At 37.9% G+C, this 15,043-nt stretch overlaps 1 protein-coding gene and 1 long non-coding RNA gene across 2 annotated transcripts in view; both read left to right on the forward strand.

Annotated features, from left to right (window-relative positions):
- LOC125224806 overlaps positions 1–15,043 on the forward strand; it is a 256,234-nt gene that overhangs the window by 93,496 nt on the left and 147,695 nt on the right. The window lies entirely within an intron of this gene.
- On the forward strand, positions 4,018–5,060 carry LOC125224807. The gene is made up of 2 exons (XR_007176923.1): positions 4,018–4,478; positions 4,609–5,060. It is a non-coding gene; the product is annotated as an uncharacterized LOC125224807 (long non-coding RNA).

The raw sequence follows: 15,043 nt of genomic DNA on the forward strand, positions 1-15,043 counted from the left end.
CTGTGTATATTGCTTATTTTAAGAAATCACTTAAAATATAACGTTTTATAGTTTATTTTATATTTTTTTAATTGTCTAAGTGATTCACTAATGAGTTATAAATTTATGTGTAGATTACCGGCCAGGCCATAAGCCCCACATATCTCATTTTATTGTTTTTAACATGAAGAATGACATTTGTTTTTAGCCGATTCAGAATTTAACTAAGCCCAATTCCTGTTGTAATGCCGAAAATTAGTGTCATATATTATTGTTCACTGATAAAAGCGACGTCTTACTAATTTTTACTATGAAGGTACTTCAATAGACTAAACAAACAATTTCATCGAAATGTATACATACTCAGGTACTTATATTATCAATATGTTTTTCTTTATTTTACACGTATCTTACTTTATTTTGAAAACAACAAAGTGAGTCATATATTGACACAACTGTATATCTAAGTAGATATTTTTACATTTGAATGAATGATTTCATAGTCCAATATTTAGTCATATCCTGATAATTACCGGGAATGATACACCGATATCGATATTATTGCTAACTAACAACATTTATGATTATTAGCCCCATTTATCTACTGTTTAGCGCATATACTGTTTAGCAAATAAAATAATTAAGAACACGTTTCTTTGTATGTCTAACTGTTTTACGATAAGGTACAGAATTGAATGATTTTGCAAATGGAATTCTGACATATTCATTTACAGATGTAGTGCGAAAAGAGTTGCCTTCGTATTGTTACGGAAACGTACGAACGTGTCATGCTATTTCAGTCAGTCTCAGCACAAGATGTACTGACATTGACTGAATTAGCATGACAAATACGAACGTACATACATACATACAATCACGCCTGTATCCCATAAAGGGGTAGGCAGAGCACATGAAACCGCTAAAATCTCAGTGCCACTCTTGGCAATTAAGGGGTTGAAAGAAAACGAAAAATTGTGACATTGCAGTGACAGGTTGTAATTATTATTCACTTACAAATCACGCGAGATCTTAGACCAAGCTAATATGGCAGCAGGTTTCTTAGCCTATGCAGTAGGTTTTATTTTAAATATAAAACTTACCAAAGTATGAAGATTAAATAAGCTTGTTTTGTTTTTGTATATGTCTGTGAACTCGGTGGCAAGCAAGCATAATACCCTTCTCATGGTAAATCTATTACAAATCTTAAACACTACCTTTCGTTGTCGTTGATATCTTTCCGGCAACATTGTAGCCATCAGCAACACTATGGTAAATCCTATAGTAACAACATAAGAGCTAAATCAAGCGTGTTATTATTCTGGATGTGTGCGAGTCGCTATTAGACCGTGGAAAACATTAATTGCACACCATGACTTGTATGATGCCGTGACGTGAACTTTTTGCACCGTAACTACCCTTTTGTATCAGTATTCAACTTTATAAAACTGTGAAGGCATTAAGTGGCTGAGTCATGTAGAAACAATAGCCTTATTTATAACTGATTAACAACAAAATGGAAGTCTTTACAGAGGTTTTTGTTGGTATCGCACATAATGAGAAGATCATGTTTGGGCCATTATGTATTTTTTTTTTTACTTGTGCACTTTTATTTGTATTTAGTTTAAATCTTGCCAATGATACTGTAAACAAATTCATAAGGGGTCTTGTAGATAAAAAGCAGAGGGCTCTTGTAGATAAAAAGCAGTATTTTTAGGGATTTCCATACCTACAATTATTTTATTATGCAACTGTCGTTTTATGGCTGCTTCGCCAAGACAAACAATAGTATTTAGTTTGTTTTCTGCTGTTTTAGGAAAAATGTTTCCTATCTGTTTTTATATACAAAAATCTACTTCGTGTCGTTTTGCAACTTCGCCTCTTGAATTAATAAACCCTTATTATGTAATTTTTGTTCTCTGCAGCGATGAACAAGGGGACTTGTAGAATTGTTGCATTGTTCTACTGACAATGTCTCTTGTTCTTGCATTTCCTATCCAATTTAAACTTAGCCAATTCAGAGAAAGTCCGACACATAATATTTGTCTGTGTCAAACTAATACAAATAGTGTAAGGCAGGACATTTCTATTATTAACTTTAGGACTGAGTCCAGAAAGAAGTTAAAACTTGCTTAAGATAGTAATAAAGGTGGAATTTACTGTTGTTTCAGGAAATCTCACATAAACTTGCAACGCCTAAAACTCGTCTTTTGACGAAATAAGACATTTTTGTCCTTGATTTTGATTTACGCGGGTTAGGCGCTTCCGGTCACGCGTTATCTTTACCTTGTATTATCTTATCTTATCGCCCATGTCGTAAATGTAAACTGTACAGTCATCACACCAGCCCTTTATCGCCCACCGCTGATCTTCTAGTTCTCCACTTATCCAGGTCCTGTGCTAGCCTCATCCAGAAGTGGCCTGCAATCTTTCAAATTACGACCAATCCATCGAGACAACGGACGCCAGACGCTTTCTTCATCAGAAACTGTGCTATCGATTATACAACCACCAACCACCGACCCTGGCCGGCCTGACCTAGACTATCAACGACCGAGCTGGCCTAGTGGATATTATTTAGTGATCCTAATCCGTGGTCGTCGGCTCGAGTCCCTGTATCCCGCCCGGTAGCGTAGTGTGTAATGAGCACAGATATGTGTACCTTAGTCATGAATGTTTTTTTAGTATATATTTAGTCGTAATTTAAGAATTTGTCGTTTGTCGTTGTCGGAGTACTGCCAACACAAGCCTTCTTGAGCTTACCGTGGACTGTGGAGCTTATTCGTAGTCAGTCTGAGTATGAATGGCATATGTTTTTAAGACGATAAGTTGCGTGATAAGCAAAGACATACTACATCCCATTACAAGCCTGTACCTATTCCTTATAGACTGTGTTTTTGGCAAATATTTACCAGACTATACGCAAAGTAGTTATTTATCGCACCTAAACAAACAGTGAGTCAATAATCAACAATCACCTTGACTCAACATTACGGCCAGTACTTGTACTACAGTGTTATCTATTTAGAGCAAATGAAACTAGTTCCCTAACGTAATAAAGGTGTCATATGGAGGTGTACTTTATTCATGTTTATTGCACTTGTCGAGGTCTAAGTACCTAGTTAACCCAACTTTAACCCTAAATAGTACTCGGCGGTAGGCTAAGAGAAATAGGATAAGATATTCAAATATTTTTACATGATGAAAACATTTGTAAAAAATATAACTTAGTGGACAGTGAGTCCCATGGCAAGGGCACTTTAAAGCCTACGAATGTTAGTTTTATCTAAACTGCCTTATCTTCTATTTTTCGTCCTTTGATTTCAGATGCCACTTTGGTAATTTTCTGCTATAGGTAGCTAGGTTACACTTGTCATAATCTCTGGCTAATATGTCAAAATTAACCACACAGAGTACTGAAAGGAAGTGTATTTTGACATTGATTATTAGTCACTGATAGGTACTCTGTGCAGGCACTTTCGCAGCTGATAGTACTATCGCGAATTCATTCATAATTTTTCCATGCAATTTTGCAGCTGATACATACATACGTCCATATCTAGTTAGTCCAGGTTCCGTTTTGATGAATACTTACACGAAGTAGTTTACCTGATTCCGTTTTAACCACAGGAAGCCGTTAATTTCGGGGACCGAACAGCTGTATGTTTATATTTTTAACGACTTCCGCTCCACAAATTCACCAATTCAGAGCAAAAAGAGGTTTTATAGTGCAATAGTGCGGGGCTGTTACATCGTTTTTTTACCAGTCAGGATGGAATGACCGGTAATTCAAATTGCGGAACCGTGACCGCCATACGCGGCACCATTGGGTTTTTGCACTGTTCGTATTGTTATCGGGAGTTGCTAGTCATTGACAGTGATGGGTAAGGTGAAAACCTATAGAAATAAGATTCTAAAGATGTAGTTAAACCCAGCTGTCATAGTTGAGGTCTATAGGTTTTACCACAGATACATTTCCGTGTTCACACCACTGGCAGAAGTGTTGGGTTATTTTTTAAACACAAAATGTTGTTTTATTAAATACCTTTACTAAAAAATAAAACACTTATAGAATCAGGTATTGAGGATAAAAAATATAAAACACAACTCAGGTATTCGTTACTTTTATGTATATTAAACTTAATAAACAGTTGCATTGTTAACAGTTTCCACAAGAGCACCCATTTACAAACCATACAAACACTCATACATTCGTCATAATTACCTAAATATATATAATAACAGATAGTTGCCAATTTCAGACGCTAGGTAAATTAATAACTATGTATAGCCAATAACCCAACAACTAGCCACTTTACCAAAATATCACATGAAATATCAATACAGTTTATTCGAATATTATCTCTGTAAAAAAAATAACTCAAAAACATACTTAAGTGTCCACCTATGTGGCATTTGTTTCGACATATTGACAGTTGGTTTTGATTAGACTTATGTTGACTGGGATATAGACCGTGATTACCTTTTTAATTTTTATTGAGGTCCCGATATTTCGACGCAGTTGCATGCATCATGATCACGGAAAACTGCAGGCATCATGCATGGAACTGCTCATGATGCATGCAACTGCGCCTGCGTCGAAATATCGGGACCTCAATAAAAATCAAAAAGGTAATCACGGTATATATAATGAAACTAACCGTGAATCATTTAAAACTATTAGTGGATTTTGATATTTTCATAAGTGGCTAGTTATTAAATTTGTATACACTACATAACATCTTAATAACAAAGAAATGCAGCAACATATTCTAGCGTTAATTTTGATAATTTTGTCAATGAAAAAACTAGAAATTAAATTGTTGCTGCAGTCTGAATATGTTTCAATGATCCAGTAAAATGATATAATGTCATACACTTATAGCATAAAAATGCATTGTTTTATAACTAAGTACAAGGAACTAGTGTAATTATGGCATCGAAACTGAAGATGTCTCCACTAGGTGTATATTTAAGGTAAGACGGGTTTCCGCCAGGAAACTCGAAAACCGGACACCCTAAGGAAAAACCTTCAATGTTTTAAGCAAGGCCTTCACAAGCATAGCTACAAAAAAATATTAAAGCTAGCATGTCACTTAAGCGTACGTAGCCTAGCGGTAAGTACGTGCGACTTTCGTTCCGGAGGTCGCGGGTTCGAACCCCGGCTCGCACCAATGACTTTTTCGGCAAAATGTCATTTGATATTTGCCAATCGCTTTTCAGTGAAGGAAAACATCGTGAGGAAACCGAACTTATTGGATAAGGTCTAGTTTACCCTTCGGGTTGGAAGGTCAGATGGCAGTCGCTTTCGTAAAAACTAGTGCCTACGCCAAATCTTGGGATTAATTGTCAAAGCGGACCCCAGACTCCCATGAGCCGTGGAAAATGCCGGGATAACGCAAGAATGATGATGATGTCACTTAAGCGTACACAATTTATATACTAGTATAGAATGCTGCAAATAAATAATTGATATTTTATGCCAAGAAGGACGATGCTTAAAACTATCGAAAAACAACTAAGCATCATAAAAATGAATCTAGAAAACATAACCACGTACATTACATCTAGTGACTGTATTTTTATTTTACAGACGACTCGTTTGTCGTAATGCATTGATACAGATAATTCAAGTTCGTTCGCATACGGTTCTATTCATTTGATAACTACCTTTAAAAATGCGAGCTTGTTTCTTTTTGTATTAATGAAATACTCGTAAAGAAAGATATTTGTAACTTTGATCAAATTATCACAATTTTGTTTTGAAATATAATAATAATATACTTCGTTGGCTGTTAGATAGAAATCTACAGAATTCAAATAGCTTGCCAATCAACAACAGATACGAGTAGCGATATCTCGTATTGAACACGGTACAGCACCAACATTTAATCAAATAAATACTGATCATGACTAAGTCATTTCCCGGCCCCGTAGCCGAATGGCATTTCTCCGACGCCAAACGAAAGCGATACGCCGCTGGCTCTGTCGCGCCAATACGCAAGCGCGATAGAGATAGATATCTACTAGCGCTTCGTTTCGTGAGCGTTTCGTGAGCGATTGTGCCATTCGGCTAGCCACCCAGGTCACAGTCCTCACTGCGGGGCGTACGCTGACGCGAACATGTCTAGTACTTCCTGAACAAACTGCCTGGAGCAGACGTCACGTTTGTCGAAGTACGACGCGCAGTTGCCGGAGACAAAGCAGCCGCGTTGCTGCTGCTTGGGCGCTGAGGGGTCACAGCAGGAGAGTACCATGGCGTCACAACGCTTCGGGCGGCGGGTGGTGGAACTTACTCTGCCTTGCTGTGTGTTTGCCTGAAAAAGACGGCCATTGTAGAAATTGTACACGCTAATCTAAACTTGCACATATACCATCTAGGGTATCTGAAAGATGTCATTCGGATATCGTGCATTCCGTTTGTGCTTGCATGCTGTATAGGCGAGGGACACACGATCTCTAAATAAAGCCTCTGCCACACAAATCGTTTTAATATTGCGCATCCCGCTCGCAATCCGCGCTCCTTAGTTCCCGCCGGCGGCGGACGCAACGCCAGCGTCCGTCCGGCGCACCGCTATCATTGCGCTGCGCTAACGCTCCGCCTACGCTCTCAAATCGCGCATGTGTGGCCGAGCTTTAAAAGACATCTTCCGGATGTCGTTCTGTTGCCGGTGCATGTTTGAATTAGCCTGATAGTCTGCTATCAGAAGCGCCCGCATCTTAAACCCAATTTGGAACACATTTGCAATTTAAATCTCGGTCCTCAGTTAGCTTATTTAAATACGCTCGTGTGAGTATTATAAGTACAGTTATTACAATATTCACATGTAGGTACCATAAATAGAAATGACATCGTAAAAAACGTATATTACAAATGATAATGTACCTGTGCATCATTTCCGCAATTAGATAATTTTATTCTTGATTATTGACTGAGATAAGTACCGTAAACAAATATAAGGAAATTATCGTTATTACGCCTAGGTATCAATAATTAATACCATGTTGAATTAAAATATAGATATAAAGATACAGAGTAAAAGCGCCGGTGGCCTAGCGGTAAGAGCGTGCGACTTTTGATCCGGAGGTCGCGGGTTCGAACACCGGCTCATACCAATGAGTTTTTTCGGAACTTATGTGCGAAACGTCATTTGATATTTGACAGTCGCTTTTCGGTGAAGGAAAACATTGTGCGGAAACCAGACTAATTCCAATATCCCTTCGGGTTGGAAGGTCAAATGGCAGTCGCTTTTGTAAAACTAGTGCCTACGTCAAATTTTTAGTCATCAAAGCGGACCCCAGGCTCCCATGAGCCGTGGCAAATACCGGGATAACGCAAGGAGGATGAAAGATACAGAGTAACGGAAATGTTTTTTAGGGTTCCGTAGTCAACTAGGAACCCTTATAGTTTCGCCATGTCTGTCTGTCCGTCCGTCCGTCCGTCCGTCCGTCCGTCCGTCCGTCCGAGGATAATCTCAGTAACCGTAAGCACTAGAAAGCTGAAATTTGGTACCAATATGTATATTAATCACGCTAACAAAGTCCAAAAATAAAAAATGGAAAAAAATGTTTTATTAGGGTACGCCCCCTACATGTAAAGTGGGGGCTGATATTTTTTTTCATTCCAACCCCAACGTGTGATATATTGTTGGATAGGTATTTAAAAATGAATAAGAGTTTACTAAAATCGTTTTTTGATAATATTAATATTTTCGGAAATAATCACTCCTAAAGGAAAAAAAAGTGCGTCCCCCCCCCCTCTAACTTTTGAACCATATGTTTAAAAATATGAAAAAAATCACAAAAGTAGAACTTTATAAAGACTTTCTAGGAAAATTGTTTTGAACTTGATAGGTTTAGTAGTTTTTGAGAAAAATACGAAAAACTACGGAACCCTACACTGAGCGTGGCCCGACACGCTCTTGGCCGGTTTTTTTTTTATTACCTACAGCATAAATTAAATATAACAAGATCATACCATCCCATACATTAAAATGCGACCGCCTACGAACGCGCTTACACTCCACCACACATAGATGGCGCCACAAAAAAATGCCTTGTTGCCACCGATTATTTGTAGATTGGCATTAAGTGTCAATTCCGAGCCGTAAATCTATGTCAAAAGTGACACTTAACGCCATCTACAAGTATAATCGAAAGCTACAAGACATTTTTTCTGTGGCGCCATCTATGTGTGGTGGAGTGTAAGCGCGGTCTTAGGTGGTCGCATTTTAATGTATGGGATGGTATGATCTTGTTATATTTAATCTATGCCTACAGTAAAAGAGACGTGTACCCTAGGGTGTTTCATATTTGTATGGGAAAAATAAAATTGTGATATTTTTTCTGACTTCGCTCGGCTTTCGGTTCTAGCTTATCTTAAACGCATATATACCAAATTTCAAGTGATTTGGACGTTGTTTAGAGGTCGCGCTTGATGAACAGTTTGAAAGAAAGTCACTAAAAAGTAATGTTATTCAATTTTATTACCAAATAAAACAATAGAGTAGTTGTAAATTATTTTAAAGTAAAAGTAAATTTATTAAACTTAAAATACAACAGTTGTAACATCCATTCTTGATAAAAGAAAGTCATCATCATCATAATTTAGCTTACAAATGTAAGCCGCAACCTTATCTTCTGTTCGCTTAAGTAGTAGGTAAGTAGTAACGCATTTTCTGTGATGTTCGACACCGATGTTTTGCTCTTTATCTTTGACTGGAGCGTTAATTTCTATTATTAAATATATTCTCCTCTTTGCGGTATCATAGACTATTGTCAGACTATCGACCAAGTCTCTGGTGTTAGGGCTACAATAATCGCTAACATCCTGGACATTAAATAGTTTGAAAACAAAAATCACAAAGGTAAGTACGGTCTATGTCCCGGTAAATATACTTAAGTCAAAGAACGATCTTGTTTTCTTCTTTGTCGTTACACTCTTGGCAGAGTGGTAGTCGTCACATCAGGGGTGGTAGCAAGCTTAACAATGCCTGGCCACTCCTTACGCATTCGTTGAGTGGGCCACTGAATGCAGCCTTGACTTGGCCGGTCCATAGCATCTGAACCTTGTCCAGGACACTCTTAGCTTTCTTCTGCAGCACCACATTTCTAGGACATCTATCTTCTTTCCCCTTCAAGTCCATGTCTCAGCACCGTAAAGAAGTATGGGAAAATTGGGAGATACTAATGCCCTGACAAGTCGCATCTTAGTGGCATTTGTGATGTTTCTTTTTCTCCATATTTTCCTGAGCCGGTCCATGGCGGACCTGGTGATAGCCATGTGCCGCTTGATTTCTTCCACCTATCCTGTTATTAGTGCCCTGAGAGGGCCGATAGACCACTGCTTCATGCCAAAAACAGGAACAAACCTTGTTCCTTAGAAGGAAGTCGAGCGTCCAAAAAATGACCATAAGGAACTATGCCTAGAAACTAAATGTCACGACTACTACTCATTTTTAAAAAAGAACTTGCTTCAATATAAACACTACTCATCAAAATCACTTTTAAACCACCTTCTACAAAAAGTTACATAAGTTTTGTTCCTAGCCTCTCCTGCGCCCATAGTAACTTCTTCAGACAAAAGTTGCCACAGAGCGCTACCTCTAAATATTGTCCGATTTCCCTGATTTTTGGTATATGGGCTCTGTATAGGTGTAGAACCAAGAAGAAAAGCGAAGTCAAAGATAAATCAAAATTTTGGAAAAATGAAACACCCTAGTGTACCCATACTAATATTTTAAATGGGAAAGTGTGTGTCTGTTTGTTTGTTCGTCTTTCACTGCAAAACGGAGCGATGAATTGACGTGATCTTTTAAGTGGAGATAGTTAAAGGGATGGAGAGTGACATAGGCTACTTTTTGTCTCTTTCTAACGCGAGCGAAGCCGCGGGCAAAAGCTAGTTGGACATAAGTATGATTCTAATAGCGCCCAAGTGAAAAATTCCAAATGACTATCAGTTTCTACCTAATTGGTACCAATTATGTGATAAATTAGTGTTCGTACTATGTTACCTATATATTAGTGTCTATAACGTGTTCTACTGGAATGATCTTTTGATAAATGGTTGATACTGTTGATAGTGATTGACCAAGCCACGAAGAAATCAGAAAGCGGAAAGAATTTAAAACTGTTAAAGTATCTATTTGTCAAGTGGTTAAATTTAGCTATGCTATTTTTGTACACTACATCGATGGCACCTGTACCCGTAGCCTATGGACGCCTGGAACTCCACATGCGCGTTGCTAAGGATAACACTCGACCTTCATTGAGCTCTGTTTCTGCTATTTATTCCTTAATGCGTTTTTGATTAATGTTACATTGAGAGAAATTTGCATTGTGAATTTAACAAGTTCGACTTGTTGCGGTTTATCCGTTTGAATCAGCCAAACGTATGTTTAAAACAATATGTGTCAGGTTGTTTTTATAAAATCGACTTGTTGATTCAAATATATTGCCGATTCAAATGACAAGTAGCTTGTTGTTTGAACCAAAGAGCACGTAGGCGCTATTTTAACCAAAAAACTTGTTGAACGAACATGAAAACTGGTTGTATTTTCTCTGTGTACTTATTTATTTAGTATTCATTATAGCTATGTTTATATTGGAATGTAGCTCAACTACTGTATGTGTATGTGATACTTTGCTAACTGGGTTTTAATTGTATGCTCAGTTGTATTCTTACTGCATACTTGTATTGCATGCCATGCGTACTGTGGTCACACTTCACACTACTCACAGTTATCGCGCATGACATGACTTGATATAGCGGTTGCTTGTTTCCTACTAACAGTGTTCGAAATGTTAGCTTTAATTAGACAGAAGGACTATATTTCCCATGTTATGTTGGCTTTTCTTTATCCAAAGTAAGAAAAAATAATTTATTGTACCACCAAAACAACAAATACGAGTATAGATCCCTATCAAACAAATAAGGAGAAAGCATTACAAAGGCGAACTTATTCCTAAGAGATCTCTTCTAGTTAAGCTATTTAACTTGTTTCATAATTTACTAAATTACATTAAAAGTATTATTTCATCCAATTATATTCTCAACCAAAGTACAAACGTGGACGTGGATAGTGATGTCTGTGAAGGTTACCCACAAAAAACCGGCCAAGAGCGTGTCGGGCCACGCTCAGTGTAGGGTTCCGTAGTTTTCCATATTTTTCTCAAAAACTACTGAACCTATCAAGTTCAAAACAATTTTCCTAGAAAGTCTTTATAAAGTTCTACTTTTGTGATTTTTTTCATATTTTTTAAACATATGGTTCAAAAGTTAGAGGGGGGGGAAGCACTTTTTTTTCCTTTAGGAGCAATTATTTCCGAAACTATTAATATTATCAAAAAACGAATTTAGTAAACCCTTATTCATTTTTAAATACCTATCTAACAAGATATCACACGTTGGGGTTGGAATGAAAAAAAAATCAGCCCCCACTTTACATGTAGGGGGGGTACCCTAATAAAACATTTTTTTCCATTTTTTATTTTTGCACTTTGTTAGCGTGATTGATATACATATTGGTACCAAATTTCAGATTTCTAGTGCTAACGGTTGCTGAGATTATCCGCGGACGGACGGACGGACGGACAGACAGACATGGCGAAACTATAAGGGTTCCTAGTTGACTACGGAACCCTAAAAATGAACAATTACGTCCCTGATTCACCCTTACTATAAGTTTTGCATTTTGAAAAATATCCATGAAGTTCTAATCAAATTCAGTTAAAGTATGTTTGATGTACAACGGAGTTCAATGGCTGTAACATACAGACGAAAGTGACGAAACTATTAGGGCTCCTTTTATCCATCTAGACTACGGAACCAGAAAAGGGTACACAAAACTGACGCACATTCATGGATAAAAACTGACGGTCAGGGTCACTTATAATAAACTCCATGGTTTTGGTTGTCTATGTTACACCTACGCTCACAACCCATTATGGTTAGGATTCGGTATGTTGTTAACTTGTTAGTTTAAGAGCCAAGGCTAGGCTACTGTTTGCTTCTCATCTGTCTACAATATGGGTAATATGGGTTATATGGGTAATGTTAGTACCAGAAATTTGATATGGTACGCGTTCTGGACAAGCCATGTCTTCAACAGCGTAGAATAATTGGTGACCAAAAAATCCCGATAGCCAGAAAATGTATCAGATAAATAGTGAGCTCTAACGGAGAATCTAATCTATCAGACACAAAAGAAAAAGTACCTACGAGGAAAAGGGGCCCTGAATACCCAATTAAAAACCCAATTAAATTTGGTTGTGTTGACACAGAATAAAATAGTAATAGTAGTAGTAGTAGTAGTAGTAGTAAACTCTTTATTGTACAGTTAATAACAAAAAACACAGTAATTACAGTAAAGAACAGTACAAAGGCGAACTTATCCCTTTGAGGGATTTCTTCCAGTTAACCTTGGAGTGAATGAGAGGATAAAAAGAGATGAGGGTGACAAATGCAGCAACATGTACAACAAGGTACCAGAAAAACAAATAATTAAATAAATACACACATAATTTATGGGAATAAACAAATATTACATTAAAAAAAAGGAATGGAGAAATTACACTAAAAATGGGAAAAGAACAATTGATAATTTAAATAATACAGACATTGGGACAATGAGACAACACAACTCATAACCAATCGCTTAGATTAGCAATCAGATAGCCACAGATTTTTCAATCTCGACTTGAGCGATGCAACCAAATAGCATGTAGTAAGTAGGCGCGTTCAGAAAAAGCGCTTCCCACAAAACCGAAGTTTACCAGCGATCCAAGGCTGTACGGCACACAAGGAGTTTAGACGACATTCATTCCTCGGACGAGTATACAAATAACTATCAAATTTGGTGATTGAAAAAGTGACATTGACACTGAAAAAGGATTGCGATTCTGTGTCGAAACCTGCGAGGGATAAGTAACCGGTTGATGAATAAAATTTGAGGATTTGAGGCTCTGGTTAGTCCTGGGGTAACAAATGAACGAAAGTTTAAGTTTATGTTTATTAAATATATTTTGAGTTAACCCCTGTTTATTTCGGAAGAGGCTCCAAATGGTTCGTGTTAGGAGTTTGTTTGGTTGTCGCATGTCTATGTTTGATCACTCACCGAAGCCTGGCTGCTGCCGTGCTCGACGCCGGGCGGCGGGCGCGAGGTGGCGCCGGGCGGCGGGATAATGTCGAAGTTGATCGGGCGGCTGTTGTCCTCGTTGTCTTCCGGCTCGTCCGAGTCGTCGTAGCCCCAGTTCTGGTTCGTGTCCTCCATCTCCGGGAACCTGCTTGTAACGTTCGGCTTTTGCAGCGTGGGACATTTGCAACGTTGGCACGGGTACTGAACGGGGTAGGGTATGTAGATCGGTTGAGGTGGCGGAGGAGGGCGGCGGACTAAGTCAGAAATTTCTTCTAGTAACCTATAGATATGTGGCAGCAAGTCCTGCTGACTCCTCTCGTCTCGCCGGTCCTCCGGGTAGCGCGGGCGGTACCACGCCGGGTGGTACCCGTAGTCGCCCAGGTACTGTCTCTTCGGTCTGTGCCGGATCTGTTTGTGGTGTTCGTGCTCGCTCTGCTCCGCGGAGCCGAGGTCAATGACCGCTAGGTACAGTGTGACGATAAATAGTGCTGTTAATGTCTTCATCTGAAAAGAAACGGTATCCTGTTTTTACAACTATTTTCGGACACAGACCTAACCTACCTAACCAGTTAACATTTGCGGCGGTTACAGTATTGAATATTTCAAGTGTCAAGTTGTTTATAAAAAATAAACAAAATGTATATAGTTGGCGTTGATTCTTTAAAAACTGGAAAAACAGCATTACTTAATAGAACACAACTTCATCAAAAAAAACTTGATAGCACGACCACAGCTGTTATTTTCCTTATTATTATCATCATTAACTAATAGCTCTGCTTAATGTACGCGTTTCGATTCACTTTCACAAGCTTCTCCCGGCAGTAGTTTAAAATAGCACCAACCTTAAAATCCGGTAGATGTAAACAAATACACAAATGGAAGGTTGTGACGTCACTGAACAGGTAGACCTGAATTTGTAGTGTGCACCGCGTGTGTTCTGTCTGGCGCGCCGATCGACACTGGGCCCGGTATGCGCGGGCGACCGTGGCATTAATGTGCCCAGACGCACTCGGTATTTATATACATAATACTATAGCTACGTTTCTATATGAGACCTACGCATTTATGGTTAGTTGGTGACTCAATGTGGTATATCCCAAAGCATTAAATTTATGCACGGCGGTAAAAGGGATTAAAGCGAAAATTGTAAGAGGGATAGGCATAACATAAAAAAAATCACAATCAGAGTAATAATCTGTCAATCCGTTGAAGACGTATACATATCAACAAGTAACTTTTATACTTATACGGACCTATGGAACACACAAACTTATCATACAACTTTGTGCCAGTCTTGTAGATGTTAAGGTAATTCTAGCTAAATAAAAAAGCTTAAGCCTACATATGTTTTTGGTTCGAAAAAAACGACCGTGACCGTGACTGGTTACTGGTAAGGTTACGTTACGTCATTTATGTAAGCGCCGCTTGATTACTTATTGTCAGTAGAATGGCTTGCAGAAAAAGTTGTTCACTCCTTGTGAACTTTATGACGTTATAATTAAGTTCAAAACCATGATAACATGTCTATCATTTAATTACAATTGTATTTTATTTTAATTTACATATTAGTATTAAATGTTAAAGTTACAAAATTAAAGGATAATATTTTTACTAAGAGGTTTAATCTAATTCTAATAACATGAACTTCAGACGACAAGAATTTCATGAAGTGTAGGTTCTTTAGATAATGTCAAATCGGCAGACCTCCTAGTTTTAATGAGATTGTGATTCGTGATTAGGAGATAATTATGTTCCCAAGTTAAGAAGATACTTTGTAAAACGTAGGGCCTAACTAATACATTAAAGAAATAACTACTAATTAATAAAGAAACACGTAAACTGTGTCCTAAGATATAACTAAAATACGTAATGGTTCCTTCAAAAACACTGCAGTAGGTCTTATCTATTAATACAATATATATGTATATCTT

This window comes from Leguminivora glycinivorella, chromosome 3, assembly GCF_023078275.1.
Source record: "Leguminivora glycinivorella isolate SPB_JAAS2020 chromosome 3, LegGlyc_1.1, whole genome shotgun sequence".
Lineage (NCBI taxonomy): Eukaryota > Metazoa > Arthropoda > Insecta > Lepidoptera > Tortricidae > Leguminivora > Leguminivora glycinivorella.